The following is a 22,884-nucleotide window of genomic DNA, read 5'->3' as shown; positions in this document are numbered from 1 at the left end:
GAGGGTTAGGAGGGGTTATTTTGTATGGAATGAAACATTTAGACTATATTGAAGAGTAGAATGAAGGAGTAGCTTTTAAATTCTTAGTGTTCAATAATGAAAATATTCATTCTTTATCATGTTTTGGGACTTTATAAAAACAAATTTTGTATAGGAGCAAGGCAGATTATTTTAGCTTAATTTGAACTTATATTGTTTATTCATTCAAAGGGCTCACAGGTGGAAAATCTCTGAGTGAGGTTACACAGTAATGATCTGGTAGTAGCACTACTTAAACTTTCATGTGCATATAAATCACCTGGGAAGTTTATTACAATTCAGATTCTAATTCAGTGAGTTTGGGGTGGAACCTGAGATTCTACATTTCTATCAAGCTCTTAGATGCTGCTGCTGCTGCTGGTCCCTGAGGACCATTGAGTAGCAAGGTTTAAGGTTTTTGGCGCCAGCTCTTCCTAAAGACACTTTTTAAACAAAGGTGTGGGTTGAGTGGAAGGGGCTCTCCAATTTCTTAGTTATTACCCAATTGGAATTACCCAATATTAATAGAACTGGGCCCTCATGAGGGAATGAGGTTAAGAATCACCAGTGGAAGCCAGAAGACTTCTCTTTTTCTGAGATTTTAACAAGACAAATCAGGGAAGACTACATACTTTTTTTATTTTTATTTTTATTATTTTGGCCAGAAAGCTCAGAGGTGCCTGACTGCATTGTATTCAGGCTCTTCTCTTGCTTTATAAGTCAAATGTGATTACTCACTTAATTTTGTTCTTGAAGCATTTTTAGAACCCAGTAAAACTCATCATTTTCCTGAATGAGAGTTAAGGCTTTTTTTTTTTTTGGTGGTGATTTATTCAGAATATTTTGAAGACATGATTGTTGGACTAAGATCCAAGTGAAACTGAGCCAAAAGAAGACATAATTATTAAAACATTAACTTGAAATTTTAACTCCTGTTTGAAAGCATTGCTTTCCTATCTAAATGTCTGTCAATATCTTGTTTAAGTCTTTTTTTTTTAAACAAAGCAAAACAAAACCTTTGACATGTTTTTAAGAACTAACAATAATGGTGATATACAACAGCTGCAGTCTCACTTCCGAATGGAGGAATTAAAGGCTCATGTTAGAAGATGAGAGGTTTAGCTACTTTATAGGATTAATCAGCCAGTGACTCACAATTACGAGTCATGTGATTTAAAAATCTCAGTGACTGTGAGTTTCTCTTTGGAGGACTGGGCAAACTGTGAAGAAATATGTGAAATTAGAGAAAGAAATGTGAAGTAGACTTCCTCTTTAAATTCTAGATTAGCCATGACTCAAAGAGCGTGGTAGGACATCTGTATATGCTCATTTTATTAGAAAGGCCATCACAATTGGATTTAGACTTCTATCCATGTAATCCATCTTCTTTTTGCAGGCAGGATTATCTCTAGCCTAGTATAGAAAAATTGTCATTTCTATTAGATTATTAAGCAAGGTCTGTATCATCTCTCAAAAAGACCCATGGATCAAGATATGTTGACATTAGTGGAGGCTGAAGCCTTTGCAGATGCCAATTCAATCAACCAGTAACAACTCAGATGGGAGATGGGAGAGTGCGGCTAAGATGGACAAGAATACACTTTCAAAATGCAAAGCTTTTCTGTAGCATTAGGGGTCATGGAGATGTTAAAAGACTTTTCAAATAGCAACCACACAATAAGATTCCAGATTAAAGGCTCCTTAGTTGACAGATAACCAGTGGGAAAAGATGAAATGAGAATTATCTGAGAATGGCTATCATAACCTGTCCTTAAAACAGAAGAGCTTTGTTCCTTTTAAGCTCGTGGGAGCCTGTTGTAGTAGCAGCCTTATAATTTGTCACTGAATAAATCACCAACACCAAGTTACATTAATTATATCTTACTCTTTAGCTCCCTAAATTTCTCCTTAATAGACCTAAAGGAACTGTGATGAATAAGGATTGAGACCATTTGCAACCTTTGGAGTTAGTGGTTTGCTTTCCAATAACTGACATTTTTATCTATTAATGCAGTTAGGAAAATTCATGTTTTCAGTTTTCATAAGAATTTTGCCTAGAATTATCAGCAACTAAAATCTTACTCTAAGTTAGTCAATTGTTCTTGATGATTATAATGATCTAAAGTTTGATGCCCACAGCCTTGTGTAGGTTAATTTCCAGTAGATTCCATAAGAATGAGAGAATGTGTGTATGTTTTTGAACTGGAAGACATTCTGACTGGGATCTACAGAGATATAAATAGGCAAATACAGTACAGTTTAAACACAGGAGTTCTTATCTGAGTGGAATACTTCAAAGGGTTGGAGATTGAAGTAGCCCTCTGATGAAGTCTAGAAACTACTGGAAATGTTTAAATACTGTGGTTTAAAATTACACTTGAGATAAAATCTGACTTCCTGTTTCTAAGTCAGAAAGCTTACAATAAGGACCTTGAAGTTTCCTGGAATAATAAACAACACTTCTAAAACGGCAACTGGATGAGGTAAGTGTGGTTGACTAGAAAGCACAGATTAATTTTCTCAACACTACTCATGTTTCAAAATTAAGAGGGAAAATTTCCAAGAGAGAGACATATTTGAGGTCATGTTGAACCCAAAATAGTTTTAAGTGCTGCAACAGTTTGAAACGTTTTTAAAGGTTTTCCACTGCTAAGACAATTAGCTAGTTTCCTCAGATTGCATTTGTTTTACCAATCTAGTGTTGAGAGCCTCTTAACAGTGGTATATCAATGTGCAACATTTCTTGCAACTTATAAAAGATAAGTAGACTGGCACTGGCAACAAGGAGCTAGAAACCCTTCCCCATCTCATTGGCCTCGCTTAGTCCTTCCTACTTAGTCATCAAGCCTAAATCCCTCTCTTATTTCCTGAAGGCCCCTGAGCTAAGTTAATTTTATCTTCCTTCTTTCTCATAGTTCCCTGAGCCTACCTGGTATAGAACTTGTCACTGTTCCATAATCATAGGTGTCCTCATTTCCCACTATTTCTATGAGATATTTGAGGATAGAAGTTACATTTTCTCAGTGTCTTATTTATCCAACAAACGTTTATTGAGCATCTGCTATATACCAGGCACTGTGAATACAAAGATTACAAGGACACAGAGTCAGCTCTCAAGTTACTCACAGTTTTATAAAAGAAACAAAAGAGTAGACGGTTATATTTTGTGTCAAGTTCTTTGATGGAGGGCTCTTGATATAAAATATCAGATAGATACTTAACTGAAATCTTCCTGGAGAAAACATAAGTCTTGGAAGATAAGTAGCTATCATCCAACTGAGTAGAAGAACAATGTGGGTGAGTGAAGTGGGGAAGAAAAATAAAGTTGTGAAGATATTTCTGGGCAGAGAGATCAGCAAATGTGAAGGTATATGGGAGGGCATACTGTGTATAAGGGATTCACAGTAATTCAGGGTGACTGGAGCAGGGAGGACATACTGGAGAGTGATAATTGATGAAATTAGAAAGGTAGACAGAAGCTGGACCGTAAAGGTCCTTGGATGTCATACTAAAAGGTTTGGGCTTTATTGTAAAAGGATAAAGGAGGAGTCATTGAAGTATTTTAGCTGTGAGAGTTATTAGCATATTTGTGACTCAGAGATCACTTCGTCTGCAGTATGAAAAATTCACAAGACTACTCTAGTAACATAGGCAAGAAATCATAAGATACAAAAATAATTCAGAGGTGAAGAAGGCAGCTAAAGTTGCATCAAGAATTTAATAGCTGTGAAGAGTGAGGGAGAATTTTGAGATTAGTTGGTCCCCAGATTTCCAAACAGTAGCATTAAGGAGAGGTGGTTTGATTACCCAAGACAAGAAATACAGTTGGGATGACATTGCTGAGTGTGGGAAATGAGTTGTTCTGTCTTGAACATGTCGGGTTTGAGGTATCATGAATAGTTTCGAGACCATCCAAAAGGATATTTATGGCAAAGAGATTGGTACACAAAAGATAAGTTGTCTGTGTGGGTCAGAAGACTCCATCAAGCTGGCTAATGCAATCATGGCTTGTTGGAGGGTTTAGAAGAATCTCATAGAACCCAGTGACGGGGAGTAGAGTTGGGCCTCCCATGTGTTGGAAAATAGTCTGTAGCTACTTTCGATCTTTCACTGGGGCAGTGTGATTGTTTTGCTTTGTGTTTCATTCTTCTCCTTGCTTGTCTGCTAGGCTTAGTTACTACTTCACCAGAATATAAATTACATGGACTTAGGGTTGTTATGATGCTGACTTTGGCTCAACTTGCTAAAACTTCGTAGCTCTTCACCTTATTGTTTCTACTTCTAACTCTTCAAGTTTCAATCGAAATTCCAAGGAGAGAGAATCACCTGGCCCAGTTGAGTTAGGTGACCACCTGTGGACAGAGAATGGGCTGACGTGGGTTTTAGGATTGTCCCTTCTAGACTGTGGATTGGCAGGTTCAAAGGTAAACAGGGCAGAAATTACTGGCTGAGAAGGTGACTGGTACCTGGAATATGGTAAGACTAGCACTCAGGTTGTAGCTCTGGGCTGGAGATAAAAATTTGTGGAAGTAGTTAAAACTAGGATATTGGATGAAATTACCTAGGGAAAGTGTTGACTCAGAAAAAGTGAGGCTTGAGATCAGAATCTTGGGGAGCAGCAGTTTTTAAAAAGTGATAAGACAAAGACAAGTCAGTGAAGGTGACTGAGAGAAAATGTCACAAAAGCCAAGAAGGAAGGAGGGATCAACAGTGTCAAATTGTACAGAGTTGGGGAGGTTGACAATTGATGTATGAGAAAGAAACTAGTATTAAGGAAATGTTCAGTGTAGAAGTGGAGACCAAAGCCAGATTACAGAGGAATAACACTGTAGCCGAAAGTCAAATAAATGAGGGGTCAGGAAGTAGAGACAACTTCTTATTAAGAAGTTTGGCTTTGAGTGGGAGGGGGCAAATAGAGCTAACAATGGTCAAGGAAACATATTCACCGATCATAGATTCTGAGGTGGGGACATACTGAGGATAAGGAAAAGGCAGACGTTATTTAATACAGTCAAGTTCTGCAGGAGGTTGAACAGGATGGTCTGGGGCTCCAGAGATTGGGAAAACTTTCCCACTGAAGTGAGAAGGAGAAATTGCATATAAGAAATACTCGAATATTTTTGAAAGAATAAATGAATAGACGAAGGGAATGATGGTTGACTCAGTTTGAAGAGCCTGGAGTTTTATTTATCTTGGTGTCTCACTTTAAGGTAAGGGGATTGGATCTTGAGGCTTGCTGAGGCAGGACTAGGCTCGCCAATGTGAACATAGTGTAAGACAAATACAACGGCAAGGGCTTTCTTCTGCTCTTCTTTAAGATTTTCTGATAATAATGCTCTCAGTTTCTTCACTTCTTAGGGAAGTCAGAATTTGAGATAAGAGGGGTGTTGGCGAGGTGGAAATGTGGCTATACAAAAAGAACTGTGGATGAGGAGGCAGAAAACCTTGTATTCTAGTCACTTTCTGACATTTACTGACCACATGACCTTAGGTAAATTGCATAACTGTGCATCCAGTTTCTTCTTTTATAAAAAGCATGTGATACTACCTTCTCTGCCTATTTCAGAGAATATATATACTTTATATATTTAAGTATATAGAGTTGCTTTGAACTATATATACATAAAATATTGTAAATATTAGAAAGCACAGTATAGATGTAATGCCCCATTAATGTATATTCCAGACATTCTGAGAATGTGGGTTGCCTCTGAGGGGTGCCCTGTAGAGCTGTCTAATCTTGTCTAACTATACATACATGTATGGCATGCCCATGGAGTTCTGTTTGCTAGGTTTTTTCTTGGCTATTACACATGCTGAGAGCTTGGCCTGATAGTGCAGAGATTCCTACCGGCGTGGAAAGTGCCTGCAGGGAGCAGCATATTAAAATCACAAATTCAATACTTTCTCGAGACTAGGACATACAAAGTTAAAATAGCCTTATAAATTGCCTCCAGGAATAAAGGCAAAAATTAACTCTACCTCAAAAATTTTCATCCACATTTATGAATGTCACTTTCCTCTCTCTTATTTCCGTCTCTATTGCCACAAATTAAGACAAAACGCAAACCTTTTCCTCTGCAGAATTCCTCAGCTTCTCTATAGAGGTAAATGAAAACTAGACTTAAGATATATTTATCATTGATTATTCCAGATTCCAGATTCCTATCAGGCCCTCTGACTAACTTACATCATGCTGTCTCTGATTACTTTTAGATTCAGGTTATATGGAAACAACTGTCTGTTTTCATGGCTGGCATAATGGGTATAAACTAGTAATACCTGGCATCTACATTGTAAAGATTAATGAATAGTGCCTATGAATCCATTTGTGTTCTTCACCTTCATTTAGAAGCATTTATTACGCCAAATCAGACCAGGCATGGGTGAGGGACTGTGCCGCATTTATTCATTTCCTTGTCAATTGTGTGTTTTGAAATCAGATTTCTATTTGTTCCTTCTCTTGTGGCTCCATTTCCAAAAAAATTACTTCACTGACCTTCCATTTTAAGACAGTATTGTCCCTGGAATTTTAGCTCCTGATTTGGCTTTTCTAATTCAATGATATAGTCTCCTCCTCTATGACTCAAGTTACCAGATATCACCAAATGTAAAAAGGATTTTTTCAAACAAAATAACCAATTTGATTGTGATTAATGAAACCTATAAACAGTAGATCTAAGAGAGAGAAAGTTACAAGATTGATAAGGGTTTTGGTACAAAGTACAGAAAAGTGAATGGACGATTGAGTGGGTCCTAACTCATAGGAGGTGTGCAGCAGTAATTGTGTACTAATTTGTCTCTGTTGAAATCCAGCAGAAAGGTGTGAATTCTTTTGGATAGAGGCATGGTTCAAAGAGGATATAGGTAATCCCTTGGAAACAACCTGCCATCTCTTAATTTACTCTGTGATTGTTTCCAAAAGACTTAAATATTTGGTCCCTTAAAATGAAATACTTTAGGCCTGGCATGGTGGCTCATGCCTGTAATCCCAGCACTTTGGGAGGCTCAGGTGGGCATATCGCCTGAGGTCAGAAGATTGAGACCAGCATGGCCAACATGGTAAAATCCCATCTCTACTAAATATACAAAAATTAGCTGGGTGTGGTGGCACATGCCTGCGGTCCCAGCTACTTGGAGGCTGAGGCAGGAGAATCGCTTGATCATGGGAGATGGAGGTTGCAGTGAGCCAAGATCATGCCACTGCACTCCAGCTTGGGCAACAGAGCAAGACTCTGTCTCAAAAAGAAAAAAACAAAACAAAACAAAACAAAAACTTTACAAATAGTCACTAATGGAGTTCACCACCAAAAATCTATGAAAAGAAAGCTTAAAAAGTCCTTTCTCATATCAATTGGAGGATTAGAAAAATATGTTTTGTTCTTATCTCTAATAGCTAACACCACATGTGTAAAGCCATCTAAATCTGCACTTAGTTTTTTAAGACAAAGTAAAATTCCAGATGGAAACAAGAGAGAGGGCCTCTGTTTTGGTGATGTATCATTTGTTGACGTTCCAAAAGTACAAACACATTTGAGTAACTAGCTGTTATTAGGAAAAGAAAAAGTAAGGATCAATATTGCTAAGCACAAAATGAGAACAATTGGTATGTAAAAGGTGATTGCTAGAAATTATTCTCTTATGATACAAAAACACTGGGCATACATAGAGAATAAATATTGAAAACAAAATGTTCTTAATATTTGACCATTCTGGATCTAAAGAGGATCCTAACCTACTAGCTTGGGAATATGTGTGTATGTGTGTGTGGATATATATATATATCCACACACATATATACACACACACACACGTGTATATATACATATATGTATATATATATGCACACGCATATATCTGAGAGCAGGGTCACCTACATATTAACATTCATACTCCCCTGACAGCGCTGTGAACAGGGTCATGCACACAATGGATGTCCAATACTTGTGAATGAAATAATGTACATTTGCTGTGCCATAATTTACTCATATAACTAGCACAAAGCATAAAGGCACAGACTATTGTGAATAAGTTTTTTCTTCCTTGAGACTTTACTGGGCCTCCAACAGTGTAAGATAGGGAGCAATGGAAGAAACCTAGGGAATGTTGGCATTCAAAAGGCTTGCTAAGTGTAATACACAGAAGTCTTCACTATAGTCATGTGGCAGAGTACACAAGAGCCTGCAGAGCTGGTCTCAAAGGCAGCTGATGATTGAGCTACTGACAACAGCCCAGCTTTTGATGTTTCCTCTTTTGCAAAAAGAAAACAAGGAAAGAAAGGAAGGGAGGAAGGAAGAAAAGAAGGGGAAGGAAGTCATCTGGAACTAATTAGTAATATGTGCAACAGGATTTTTTTTGGTCTTTTATTGAATTCTGTATATAACATTAGCAAAGAAAACACTTTAAATCCAATGAGAAATTTAAAAAATCAATCCGATGAAAATATCATAATCAAAACTCACAGATATTTTCTGATATTTACTTAACAAAAGGCCCAAAATTATTATGACAAGAACATCAGAGAACATGGTATAAAGCTTATTTCAACTTAACAATAATATGTAATAAATTAAAACAACTCAATGTCAAAGGATAAACAGGAAAAAATAGAATGTTTGATTTTACATCTTATTCAGAATTCCATTATTATCACTGCTTAAGAATGATTATTTCGTTTCATAAAAATAATGCTTGCTTATTTATTTGATGAAGAGAACTAAATTCAATGTTAGAAAATTTTAAATTCCAACATAATAAGTTCTAGTTAAATATTCACAGTAACATTGCATTGCTAATCAGTAAAAGTACAGCATGTATCACAGACTGTTGACTTACAAGGGAAAGCAGTAACAGTGTCTCCCTGTTGTCTGAGAAAAGAATAAAAATGTAATATTGTGTCATGAATTGAAACGAATGTCTTCCTTATTCAAACTAAGCAGTCACTATATTTTAACTGGGAAAATTCTTAAGTAAAATTTTAAATATGTGGAGAAATTTTACTAAATGTTTGAACTATGATAAATGTTAGTAATATTGTTATCTAACACTTGATAATCAATTCTTTTTGAATAGTTACAGGAAATGAGCTTTCTTAAAATAAAGGCAGTTTTTCTCCCCAGTCCCTCTTCTCTGTCCTCCACTAATCACAGAATAAATGTGATGAAATACAATATGCTGAAAAATGGTCACTAGGTTGGATTTTTTTTCCTCTTAATCAGAATGGATGCAGTTTCTTGGATTGATTACTGCTTTACTCAACTGTTCAGAAGTCAGTCCTTATGATGGATTTTTAAAAAGGGAGATTAGAAATGTCAGTCAAGAAGATCAATTTTTAGTCTAGCATTCTGACATCAAGTGAATTCAGTGTCTGTGGTCAGGGTGTGCAAACTTATATGTTTTAGGTGGAAAATGTTTGAATATCACCCTGTGGAAGGGCTATAGTCTGGAAGTATCTAAAAAGGTCTGACAAGAACAGCAACAATGTCTTTGCACTAAAATCTGAAAATTCCCAATGTAACTTTTAAAATTAAATTTTTGTCGAAGTTTTAAAGATAATGGCAATGACAGGATAAAAATAACATGACAAAAGGTGAATAGCATAAAGAACAGAGGAGGTTTAGAGCCATTTATTGGCCATATTATCTTGGACTAGTCATTTGATCTTTCTAAACCTTGGTTGTTTAATCTCTAAACTTCAGATGACATTAGTACTTCATATAAATATTTTCAACATTAAATAAATTATGTGAATGATCTTTGCAAAGTATGATGTAAGCAAATCTTATAAGTAAACTAACGTTAGACTCTATAAAAAAACTGAGGTGTTGTATTTGTTATTCTGACTTCTGCATAATCTGTATAAGATTTCAAAAATAGATTCTTATAACATGTAGCATGTCACGTAGAAATACTACATACACTGTTTGCTTTCCCCTGAATGTGTATATATATATTTGTGTGTGTGTATGTGTGTAAGAGCTTTTAAGCTTAAATTATACCATTCTGTGGGATAGTTTCAAAAATGGTCTATACAGTGCCCTTGAAAGCGAAAAAAGAGAATATTCTTATTTGGCTTATAGTCATACAATTTTACGGCATTTAAGAAAAACACTTTGACAGTTTAAAGTAAACTAAATACTTAACCCCATCCCCACCCCCAAACCCAGCATTAAGAGATCACATATAGAAACAACTTACCAGAAGAGATACTACTATGATTTGTTTATGTTGGCCAGTTCACAAATTGTTGTAAGATACAGTATTAACACAATATGCTAGAATCACCATTTATCAAGTTTCATCAAATTTAAAAAAATGGACGAAATCACTTCTCACAAAGATCACAGTAATACATAAGCGACTCAATTACACCTAAAGTGAAAATTCAGATTCATAAAACCAAAATGATCAGATTAAATGTTTTAACTAATTGCTCCACTAGTCAAAATATACATTTCCTATTATGACAGAGGCCTTTAAAAACTGCCCCCTTTTCTGAATGGAAGGGATATAAGACTAAACTTCTGGACAAATAATCTCAGTATGACAAAATATTTCTATATTATTCAATTTCCCAAGCATCCAAATTTTAGTATCATTCTAATATCTTTCCATCATAAAACCAGGAACCAGAATATACTGCTGTTTTTCAATAGGTATAGTTGCCTCTTACCTGTGATGTGCAAAAGCTATAACCCTTCTTTACCTAACTATCCACTATTGCCAAACAGACATGTTTGGGTTATCCCTGAATTTTGTTTCTCACTCCTGAGCAAAATGAACTACAATATGGCTCTATTAGGGCTCCTTTGTATTCAAAAACATTATTTTAAATTATAGTAATTGCTTCTGGGACCAAAAGGACATTAACTTTTTAATGTGACAAAAATGCACCATTACAATCTGCTACAGTTCATCGATAAGCATGATATACTTGCTTCTGATTTGCTACATGTTTATTAAACTACAAAAATTTAAAGAGAAGATTAACTGGAACAGACATTCTGTTTAGGTAATTCACTCAGCATTCAAAGATGAAATGATAAATCATAATAATTTAAAGCCAAGGTCAAAATAAAAGGTAAGATTACTTTTTTTTTTACTTTTTTATGTCTTGCTGAGGTCAATTATTAGAATTAGAAACAAGAACATTTGGACTTGCAATCTGTTCAGTCACTCAAGTAGAAATATGTGGCATCTTAGTGACTAGAGGGAAGCAACATGTTCATGTACACATATAACAATCTGAAAACATTATAGAATTCTCAGAGATGAAGAGACATGCAGATTACTAAATTTAAAAAGTCTTCACTTTACAGATAAACTCGGGCTCAGAGAAGTTAAAGGAAGTTTTCTAGGGCATATGAGAGTTTTTGGCAGAGCCAGCACCACAGCACAGACACCTGCTTAAGCTCTACCAATCTGCTTCTTGTGTAAAAGGAGTCAAGAGATCATAAGGCAAACAATTCTATCACTCCAACCTTTTCCCACCTTCCCCTGCTCCCAGGCTTAAAATGTTGAGTGTGCAATAAGGCTCTAGTACAGTTTTAGCATTTCATAGATAATTTTCAAGTTACCTTAACATTTAACTAAACAAATGCTCTCCCCTCCTTTCTAGCTATTTCATTAATCTGTTTTCATTCTGCAGACTGATTTTTCTACTTTTTTGATCCCATTATAGATCAGTGAAAATTCTAAGGAGAAAGAATCCTATTTCCTTTCATCACAATCAATTTGAAGAATGATGTATTTATGATACTTTCAAGGCTTAAATCTTACTTCATGTATTCTTTCCTGCATAAGAAAATCTGGGTACTTAAGTTTTCTATCTTTTTTTTTTTTTTTTGAGACAAAGTCTCACTCTGTTGCCCAAGGTGGAGTGCAGTGGCATGATCTTGGCTCACTGCAACCTCTACCTCTTGGGTTCAAGCGGTTCTCCTGCCTCAGCCTCACGAGTAGCTGGGACTACACACATGTACCACCATGCCCAGCTAATTTTTGTATTTTTAGTGGAGTTGGGGTTTCACTATGTTGGCCAGGCTGGTCTCGAACTCCTGACCTTGTGATCCACCTGCCTTGGCCTCTGAAAGTGCTGGGATTACAGGCGTGAGCCACCGCACCCGGCCCTAAGTTTTCTTCAAAGCATTTCTCAAATGTGTATAATGAGAATTTGGGGACTGGTAAGGGCTTTGGAGATCATTGAATCCAGCACACCCATCTTGCAATTCAAGCCTGCAAACTGAAGCCTAGTAATGTAACTGATTTACCTAAGGTGCCACAGGTAGAAAGTGGATAAAAATTCTGGTCTACTGTTATCTAAACCAGTAGCATTTTTACTATCCTTTCTGTGAATCATATTCAGTATGACAGTTTACTCATCTGACACCATCCTGTGCTTTTATCACAAAAATGCAGGTTTTGTCTTTATTTGAAACTGTAACCTGTAATAATAATTCAGATATTAAATATACTATAATGCATAAAGTTGTTTCATTGGTGTTTTATAAAGGTAGTTTTTGTGTCTATTTTTGTAACACCTACTGATCCTTACTAAAACATCTGAATGTCTAAGACCTCCTGTAACACAGTTGATCAGTTTGTTTCAATCATCCCAGTAGCTAATGTGCATTACTTTACTGCTACCCAGGCTGTGATAATTAGTTATAAGGATTATGTTTGCTGCAATGACTGACTATTCTCCAGGCCCATATCTGTACTAAATGGGCTAACGTAGAACAAAGACAAGGCAGTGGCCATATTTTCACTTTAATCACAAATCATCTTGACTAAAGTTCACATAGCTCAAATCTGAGATAGCTGTCAGACTTTCATTTTTTCCTGTAGTGATCTGGTCTCAAAGTTTTGACACAAAGAAATTACCAGCAGATTGTGAGACATTCATTGTAGACTTTGCCTCAAAGAAAGTTACCTAGATTGTATCTCTTATTTATCTATCTGTTTGGCTGCAGGTATAAGATTGTTTTAGTTACTGATTCTCATACAATGCAATTCATCACTTGTATTCCATTCTGTAGGGGATCAAAACATTTATAATCTTGGCTTTGCTACTGAAATATTTTTATAGTTACTAAAATTCTACAAGTGCTCTTATTATAACATAGCATGGTTATACATTTAAATAACAGAGGATTGGTTATTTATGCATTTGTTCAGGTATATTTTGAAACTAAAATATGGAAATAAAAAAGGGTTCTATATAATAAATTTTCACAGTTTGACTTTCCATAAGGCTTATGAAATAATATACAAATAGCTACCATTCTGCTGAAATGTCACAGTAAATACATTAATGGCACAGAAGTGAAATGTCCCCAAATGGGAAGCCATCTTCATGACCTCCTAAATCTCTTTTCCAACTAAAACTTTTTTTTAATTGAAAAAGAGTTCCATTTCTAAAAGAATATAAAAATAGAAAATGAGTTAAGGAAACTTTTACATATATAATTTTGAAGGAAAAGCTATAAACATTAGATGAAATATTATATATATCTTTAAGAATGTGCTTTGTCTCACCACACCAAACATCCCATGAAAACAAAATTAAATGAATATATTATATATGAACTGTTGAAAGTATAACTAAATGTTACAATATTAATTAAGATAGAATATTAAAACATGTAATAAGTACTAATACATTGTCAAGTTCAGCTCAGCTAAAACCTATAAGGCTAATTTGCAAATTTATCATTTTGAATTAAAAAATAAAAGAATGTTTAATCAAGCAAGGCACATTTCTTTTAGGCAAGCCTGTCTTTAACACCATTCATTTGGGCACAGTGTAGACTTCACTTATTTATATGTAAATGGGCTAATCTATGTATGAGAGCCTTTGGTACAAAACACACCTTCACAAATAAAGTTGCACATAACCCAGAACATGACTATATCTCATGATTAAACACAGTCCACTACTTAATTGAAAAAAAAAACAAAAAACAGTAATAGTTGGCTTCTTAGAAACAAATTTTAGGCTTTCTTTATCTGCAGCACTGATTATAGTTTTTGGATGATTCAATTTCATCAAAATGTCAAAAGGTTGCAATGATACCTTAATATTTTTAGCATTCTTCATCTCTTGATATGCACGCATATCTTTTATATGCGTGCATTATGAAGCGAATCCTCCAACTTCAGAGTTGTTCCCTTTATATAAAGCATTTGTTAGAGACATATTATTTAATGTCAACTGAAATAAAAATATGTGCTGGCAGATGGATCACTGCCCATCAGTGATATAACTGCTACTGCATTCTTGATCCAGGCAATTTAAAATGGAGCATCCTACTGGTCAGTGCAGCTCTACAGTTCTTTATGTGGGGGGCTCTTCAGGGATCTGTCAGACAGAGTAAACACAATAATTTACTGGTATATTTAACTTTTTAAAAACTATAGACTTTATGTCAATAGAAAATGTTCCATTCATGAACCAACCCAAATGTCCATCAATGATAGACTGGATTAAGAAAATGTGACATATATACACCATGGAATACTATGCAGCCATAAGAAAGGATGAGTTCATGTCCTTTGGAGGGACATGGATAAAGCTGGAAACCATCATTCTCAGCAAACTATCACAAGGACAGAAAACCATACACCGCATGTTCTCACTCATAGGTGGGAAGTGAACAATGAGATCACTTGGACACAAGGCGGAGAACATCCGCCTGTTGTGGGGTGGGGGGCTGGGGAAGGGATAGCGTTAGGAGAAATACCTAATGTAAATGACAAATTGATGGGTGCAGCAAACCAACATGACACATGTATACCTATGTATCAAAGCTGCATGTTGGGCACATGTAACCTAGAACTTAAAGTATAATTTTTTTAAAAAACAGAAAATGTTCCATTCATTATATATTTTTTAAATGTTGCTTTTTAAAAATTGTTACCCTGAAAAGCTCAAGCAATTTAATTGTCTAAATGTATTAACTACATATTTCTTTTAATTTGTAAGTTAGAAAACGTTTTGGAGTATGCTGAAATTATAGACATTTTTCTACTAATAATGATCTTGAAATTTAGTCCAAACCAGTGTGATAGTTTGCTTTTGGACAGAAAATTTATCTTCGGCCTTAGAATCATTGAAAGGTTCTGAGTGCCTATTGATTTTTAGAAAAATGTATGTATTAATTTTCTCAGTGTATTTCCAAGGATTTTTTTTCCTGGCTGTCCATCTTACTGTGGTAATCTATGATGATAACTCTTGAAGTGAATAAAAATCCAACACTAAGTGTCATGGAGAGAAAAAGAGAGAGAGAGACAAGACACCAAATGAGTGCTGAGAAAACCATGTTCTATGTGCTAATAGGATGACATTCCTGTCATTTATCTCTTCATTATAAATAACTTTTAAGTCTGTTGATTCTTTAAAATATGAACTCTGCACAGTTATGTTAAAATTTCCCAAATTAAGACAATAATAAACACTTGACCAGGGTCTGTGGAAAATCAAGAAATAAAGGTTAAAGGTTTGGTGCTTCCCTTCCCTAACTGCCAAAATAATTATTGAGAAATTCTGATAGCAAAATATTTCTTAAAAGGAGGATAAAGCAATACAATAGTCTTATTCACTTCCTACATCCAGAATCTAGAATAGTGTTTGGCATACAGTAGACACTTTATATGCTGAATTAATGAATAAATCTCTGTCACCCTGGGTAGTGTCTGACACATAGGAGGTACTCAGTAAATACATGTTGAATACATAAATGGATATATAAAAATTAGATTTATGTATTCTAGAAATTTACTAACTATATAATATAAAGACAGAAATTATAAAGACAAAAATAAAAGATGCTATAAACCCAGCTCTGGGTTTGAATATGTGAATATCATCCATCACAATATGTAGAGAAGACTATTTCCCATATATACTCCTGGTTTTAGCAGGTGCCCAAAACCAGTGGTAAATGCCCAAAGATGGTGATCTGGAATTTGAGTGTGCTTTTGATGGAAGAATCATTCACTGGCTAAATTAAATACTGTATGCCTACTGAGTGCTGGGCAATCAATTATCTATCTATTGAAATTCTTTTCTTATTGGCCTGGATATATACTCGGTCACCTTGATCTCGCAGACAGATCACCACTCATCAGTGATTTTAAAAGTCTTAACACTGATTTTAGACACAAAGAGTATGTTCACAGTATGCTTAATTTTCACTATCAGAGTTTTAAAGTTATAATGGTCTAATAGTTATTAATGACTACTAATCATAAGAAATCACAAGTAACATGAATGACCTAGCATCCATTTTATTTCCTAAGTGCCTAGGCTCTGCTCAATGCTACTGCAGCTTTGCTTACCTTGAGAAGTCTGCATTAAGCTATTCTTGTCTTGCTGCTGTTACATTCTTTTTATATAAAACGTTGGGCCTTAAAAAACAACCTCATGTATTAATACCTGCCTCTCAAGGCTTTTGAGATTATTAAATAAGAATGGTATAGCATGGCATCCTAATAAAGTATAGGTGTGGAGGGGGTTGTAATTCAACAGAAACAAAAATGAAAGCGATATCAGGATAATCATCATAATGTCGGCCGGGCGTGGTGGCTTACGCCTATAATCCCAGCACTTTGGGAGGCCGAGGCGGGTGGATCACGAGGTCAGGAGATCGAGACCATTTTGGCTAATAGGGTGAAACCCCGTCTCTACTAAAAATACAAAAAAAAAAAAATTAGCCGGGCGTGGTGGCGGGCACCTGTAGTCCCAGCTACTCGGGAGGCTGAGGCAGGAGAATGGCGTGAACCTGGGAGGCAAAACTTGCAGTGAGCCGAGACAGTGGCACTGCACTCCAGCCTGGGTGACAGAGCGAGACTCTGTCTCAAAAAAAAAAACACATCAGAATGTCTATATTAGCGGTTAAGATGTGGGTTGAAAGGCTTACAAGAATGGACCCAAAATCGGTTCTATAAAAAGAGAGAAAGGAAGTACAATAGAAAACAGTGACCTATAATTGAAGATAATTTACCAAATAAATGTTCCAACATATAGAACAAGAGAATAAAAATAGCCAAATTTCAATAATTATCACATTTATGAAGAAGTAATTAATACCTCCAAAAGGCCTAAATGAAAGAAGTACAGAAACCTAGCTTACTTAACTGTTAGTCTCATTAACTTATATTTGATGAGAAAAGAGTGGAAGTCATTCTATAGCATGTAGTTATAGGGGAACTTTGTTCTCATGTGTCTATATACTTTGACATCTATTAAATTACTTAGAGTTAGCTGCAAACCAATAAGTTTTACCGGTTCTACCAAGTAAATGGTAATGAATAAGCTCAAGGACTAGAAAGATTTCTTACTCGATTATATACAATTCTCTGATCGAGGTCTTGAAAATTATGTACTCTTAGCAAGCAAAAACCTTTAATCTCACTCAGTAATTAAAGTCAGTAATATGTTAAGATGTGAGCTTTTAAAAAAATCTAGAAAGTTATGGGAAAATGAGCTGTGAGGTATAATCGATACTACTTTGAGCCGTATTTAGGTCTACTAATAATAAATATCTTCAATTTATATGGTCACATAATAAAATGCTCTTTTGAAATCAGTTAAAAGGTCTGCAGGGAAAAGATCTACAGACTCTAGGTATAAAGCAATTCAAACAGTTCTTGCTTGGAGAAATTATTTCTGTCTGTACTTTTTGGTTACCCAGTAAATTTTGCTCTTTAGAAGTCTGACACATAGTCACTCTTGTTTAACAAGCTTTTCATAATAATTTCTTATAGAAGAAATGTATTCATGACTATCTGATATTTTATCGTCCTGTAGTCAGACACGAAGTAAATACAAAATGTAATGGCACATAAGGCTGCCTCTTAAATGTCTAATACCTTGACTAAACAAAGTTACAATAGAAAATCCAGTAAAACCCATAGTGAGTTAAATCATAAAAATAAACAATGTCACAATCCTTCACCCAAAACCAGAAAAAAATAAAACTATAGATTTCAATCCTATATTTTGTGTCATTTCTTTAAAAATCCCTGACAACATTTTTCTCAGAAGAGAAAAATGATCTTTATCCTATGTGAGCTTAACTGCATAAAGTGATGTAAGGAGAAGAGTTTCTAATTTCTGCTGGTCTACATATGTAAACTCAACCACATATGTTAGTTTCAAATTTGTTGACACATTTGGTAAGGAAATTGTGCCACTTCGATATGCAGAGGCAACAGTCAGGTCATTCTCTGGTCTGGTTTGCCTGAAAATGCAGGGAAAGGAGAAAATTCAAAAGGGGTGTGGAGAAAGTTCCTCTCTATTCTTATTAGGAGAAGCCTCATTTCCTACTGCAGAGAAAAGTGCCTTGGTTACAATATTACATAAAATCATGGCACTATCTGCAGTGGTCATATCAATGCTTTAGTTAGTTTCAGTCATTCCATACTATATGTGTTGGTATTTCAATACCGCTAGGAATCTCCCAATACTAAGAACCAAATGCTACTGGATTGCCTTCACCTTCCATTTTATTATTTAGAAGTAGTTTAAGTTTGACCATTTTATAAATGTCACTCTACAAATCTGCTCTTACTTTTCATTAACTGATTTAAATGTCCCCATCTCCTTTCATGTATGAACAATCACTTCAAAAAACAGCTAATTTTTATTATTTTAAAAAATAGCTAATTTTTAAATGTCATAATTTTAAAATGTAATGATAATTAATTTTGCAAAAGATACCCAGTCAGGCCATATCTACAGTGATGTAATTCTGTAATTCTGTAACGTGATTCACTAGTGAAATCTAATGTTTGATTCAATCAGCTTCCATATTAATGAAGACTCCATGGATTTTTAGGACTCATCATTAACTGAAACTGAGACTGAACTTATAAGGAAGTTTCTTAGAATGTCTGCTAGATAGATAAGCCCTTTGTACATATTACTTGTTTATTCTGATCTTGCTGTGCCGTCCTGGTCAATTAGTCAACATGTTTATGTTATCATTGATTAAAAGCACTCTATTAGCTATTACGTATGAAAAAACATGGTCTTTGTGAAGCATTCTAACTTCCAGGTATCCTTAGTGACTAGGTACCCTCAATGATATCTCATATAAGGTAACAGTTAAGTTACTTACGTTAAGGGATTCCATCCCCATAATTGGGTGGTGTAATATTTCTTGTGGAAAACTTGCGGGAGCATGTTTTAGCAAATGTAAGCCTTCTCCAGTGAATTGATTACAAGGAATTTTGTCCTTCAGAGCATGATGAGGAGTGTAAGCCACATAGTGATTAAATGAAGCATAGATGCATGACATGAAAATTTTGTTTATAGGTTAAAACACCTCAAATTGGAAGGCAATTTCCTTCCTCTCATCTCTCCTTCCAATAGATATTTATTGGGCACCAACTGTATTTCAGGTACTATGCCAGGTCTTGGGTGATACAGCACACTAAGCAGACAAAACTCCTTGTCCTCATGGAAGGGAATGGAAAACATACAATAAACAAAATAAATAAAATACCTAATACATTAGAGGGAAAAATAAGAAGAGAAAGGATATAGAGAGTGTTGTGAGGCTGCAATTTTAAATAGTGTGGCTAGGGAAGGCTTCAATGTGAAAGTGACACCTGAAGGAGGTGACTGAGGCAGCCATGCAGCTATCAGATGCTAGAACATTCCAGGCAGGGAGAACAATAAATACAAAGACCCCAAGGTGGAGCATGCCTGGTGTATTTGAAGATCAAGGTGGCCAGTGTGGCTGAAGCACAGGATCAAGTGGGAGAGGAGTTGGAAATTAGGTCAAAAGGGTAAGGAGGGCAAAATGAGAAGGGGCCTTGCAGGCCATTGTAAAAAAGCCTTTAGTTAGTACTCTGTGTGAAATGGTGCCAAATGGTAGTCTTGATACAAAGATGTAATATAACTTGATAAATGTTTTTAAAGAATCACTCTGGTTATGTTGAGAATAGACTCAAATAAGAGGAAGGATGGAAACTGGAGGACCAATCGGGAGGCTACTGTAAAAATCCAGGTGAAGATAATGATGGTTTAGATCAAGTGGTAACAGTAGAAGTGGTAGGAAGTGGTAAGGTGTTTGAAACATTTTAAAAGTGTCAACACAGTGGATTAAATAAGGGGTGTAAGAGAAAAAGAAGAATCAAGGATAATTCCAAGGATTTTACTTTGAGCAACTGGAAAATTGAAGCTACCAGTAGTGGAGGTGGGGAAGAGGGCAGGAAGTACAGGCTTGATGGGCTAGAGAGGGGAGAAGGAGGGAAGCTCAGTTTTGGATATATTAAGTTTGAGATGTCTATTAGATATCCAAGTGGAGACATCACGTAGGCTGCTCAGTCAGGAGCTCAGGGGAGAGATCTAGGTGGGAGATACAAATTTACATACACGGATAGTTTAAAGCTATGAGAATAAGACAGAATGAAGAATGAAGAGATGAGAAAGAACCAGTAAATAAGATTAAGAAGGAGAGGCCAGAGAGGTAGAAAGAAAATCCACAGTGTGGTATCTTGGAAGTCAAATGAAGACAGTCTTCTTAGGAAGAGGTAGCCGACCATGCCAAATGCTTCTGATAGGTCAAATTGAAATGAGAACTGAGAAATGACCGCTGGGTATCGTTACATGAGGTTACCAGTGACCTTGCCAAGTACACTTTTGGTGGAGTGATGGGGGGTGAGAGCCTTTTGGAGCAGACTCAGGAGAGAGTGGGAAGGGATTCAGTAGTGAAAAAAGAGAGAGAGAGTCCCCACTCTCATGGAAGAAACAGAAATTAATCATATAACACAAATAAATATAAAATTATAGCTATGTCAAGATAACACACTATATTTAATACATTCTAAGACCTACATTTTTAGATTTGAGCATCTATGAAGTTGGGATGCACCTTAAAATCACTGGTACTTTATCCTTACAATTGGAAATCTTTTAAAAAATAGCATGTAAATAATAGTATTTCTTATAATCAAGGGCATCTTAAATTTAATGAACTACTATACTGTAATAGGGGAATTGAAAAAACCAGAGTCATGAGAGATGCCTTGGAGGAGTATTGAAGTAAAAATAGAAGTCAAGAGGTGAGGAGAGAAAAAGGAGGCTGGCAGTGAAATATTTGCAAAGATCCCCATTAGCTTAAGGTGGAAAGGGAGCTTATCCTGTATCTGGAAGAAGACCAGGGTGACTGGAACACAAAAGAAGGAGGGGAGAAACATAAGCAAAAAGGAGGTAAGGCTGGATATGAGATCATGTGGGGCCATAAAAGCTACGCTAAGCTTTTGAGTCTCTATCCTAAAAACAAGAAGACCCTGCAAGAATTTTAAGTAGGGGTGGGTTATATAATCAGATTTTGGTCTCAAAAAGATCATTCTGGCTACCAGAAGAGAAAGGGTCAGACTGGCCACAAGAAATGTGAGGATGCCATTAAGAGACCTTCACACTTATGTACGACAGAGATGACAGTGTGGATTAGAGTGGTCCTGGCAGTGCCACAGTAAAGTGGACTGTTTTTAGAGATATTTGAGAGACTAAATGACAAAATTTGGTGACAGGTTGAGTATATTTACTATTTCAATGAATATTATTTCATTAATAAATACATTGAGAACACTAGGCAATAAACCTGCATTTTAAGTAAGGCTGGAAAAAAAGAAAAATGATTTGTAAATATTTATGCTGCACATAAAGAATGAAAACCAATATTTTGGAAATTCACTAATTTTCAGAAAAAAATGAGACCATTTAGATCTATAGACAGAAAGTAAATGTACTTCAGGATAGGAAGTAATCTATGAACAGGTGAGGGGGGGGTGTGTGTGTGTAATAAATTGTCCCCACTGCTTCTCTTCCAATTAATTATGTTTTAATTTAAAGAACATGTTTAAATGTATAAAAACAAGAACCTTAGGATTCAGAGGGACTTCCATAATGAACAGAAGTTTAAAATAAATGCAATGGAAGATAAATGAAATAACAGCGCTGTCTGATATAAAACATGTAGGCATGATGCTAACTTTCATTCTAAAAAGTGGGTGGGGGCCTCCATAGAGATTCCCAAGAGCCTTTGTGCTATGATATTAGGAGTGGGTGTGAGGTTGGAAGCTTGCTGTAAGAGAAAAAGCTTCTCCCCAATCACTATCACCATATTGGAAAGTATGACCCCTGTATCTGCAAAGTCAGAGTCTTGCATGAACAAATTTATTCATAACATTCTTTAGATATGATGAAATATCATTTTATTCTCCATTTAAGTGCTATATTGCTAGCAACCAGAATTCCAGGCTTTATTTTTTAGGGCAGAGTTCCTATTTCACTCTATTTAGGTTACAACAATAACAACATGGCTCCCAAGAAAATGATGGAGGCTCTTTCCCAGATCTCTTCTTAATATGCATTTGATGGCTAATGGTGCAAATTTTAAAACAGAAGAAAAAACACATCTGGTACAAAAGAACCCAGTAAAATCATGAAAATGTTTCTTTTTAAAATGTATTTTTCTTCACAATTTTGAAAATTAGCTCATGACATCATTAAAAATCAAGACAAACATCTGAAAGTTTTCTAACCAGTCTGAATCATTTAAATTACACTTGCAAACTGAATATGAGTACATAAAGAATACTATTATCATATGCTATATAGCAATGGCCATTTTCTGGCAGAAAGTTAAGAGCTGAGTCACAATAGTAAGGTCTGGGCTCTGATTGGCTTCTGCTCCCTTTTTCCTGCCTCCTTTGATTCATTTTCTCTCAAAGGTTATCAACCACTTCCTAAAGGTATATAAAAAACAAGCGATTTCATTAATATATATAGAATTGCCCCCAAACCCATATGGAATAGTACAAAAACCAATAATTGTATCCTCCTTAGTTTAAAAG

The 22,884-nt window shown here is 35.6% G+C and overlaps 1 protein-coding gene across 3 annotated transcripts in view; it reads right to left on the bottom strand.

The window, feature by feature from the left end:
* Positions 1-7,964: 7,964 nt before the first annotated feature.
* Positions 7,965-22,884, bottom strand: part of KCNA3 (potassium voltage-gated channel subfamily A member 3) — a 21,705-nt gene continuing 6,785 nt past the window's right edge. Inside the window, exon 3 of one of the 3 annotated variants that reach the window (XM_054529707.2) lies at positions 7,965-14,374. The gene's annotated coding sequence lies outside the window, so the exon portion shown is untranslated. Of the gene's footprint in view, positions 14,375-18,721; positions 22,777-22,884 lie in introns of those variants that run through there. The other 2 variants (XM_063728245.1, XM_054529712.1) reach the window with 2 other exon arrangements.

Source organism: Pongo abelii, chromosome 1 (assembly GCF_028885655.2).
Source record: "Pongo abelii isolate AG06213 chromosome 1, NHGRI_mPonAbe1-v2.0_pri, whole genome shotgun sequence".
NCBI classification, from domain to species: Eukaryota; Metazoa; Chordata; class Mammalia; order Primates; family Hominidae; genus Pongo; species Pongo abelii.
This window is presented reverse-complemented; position numbering and strand designations above follow the sequence as displayed.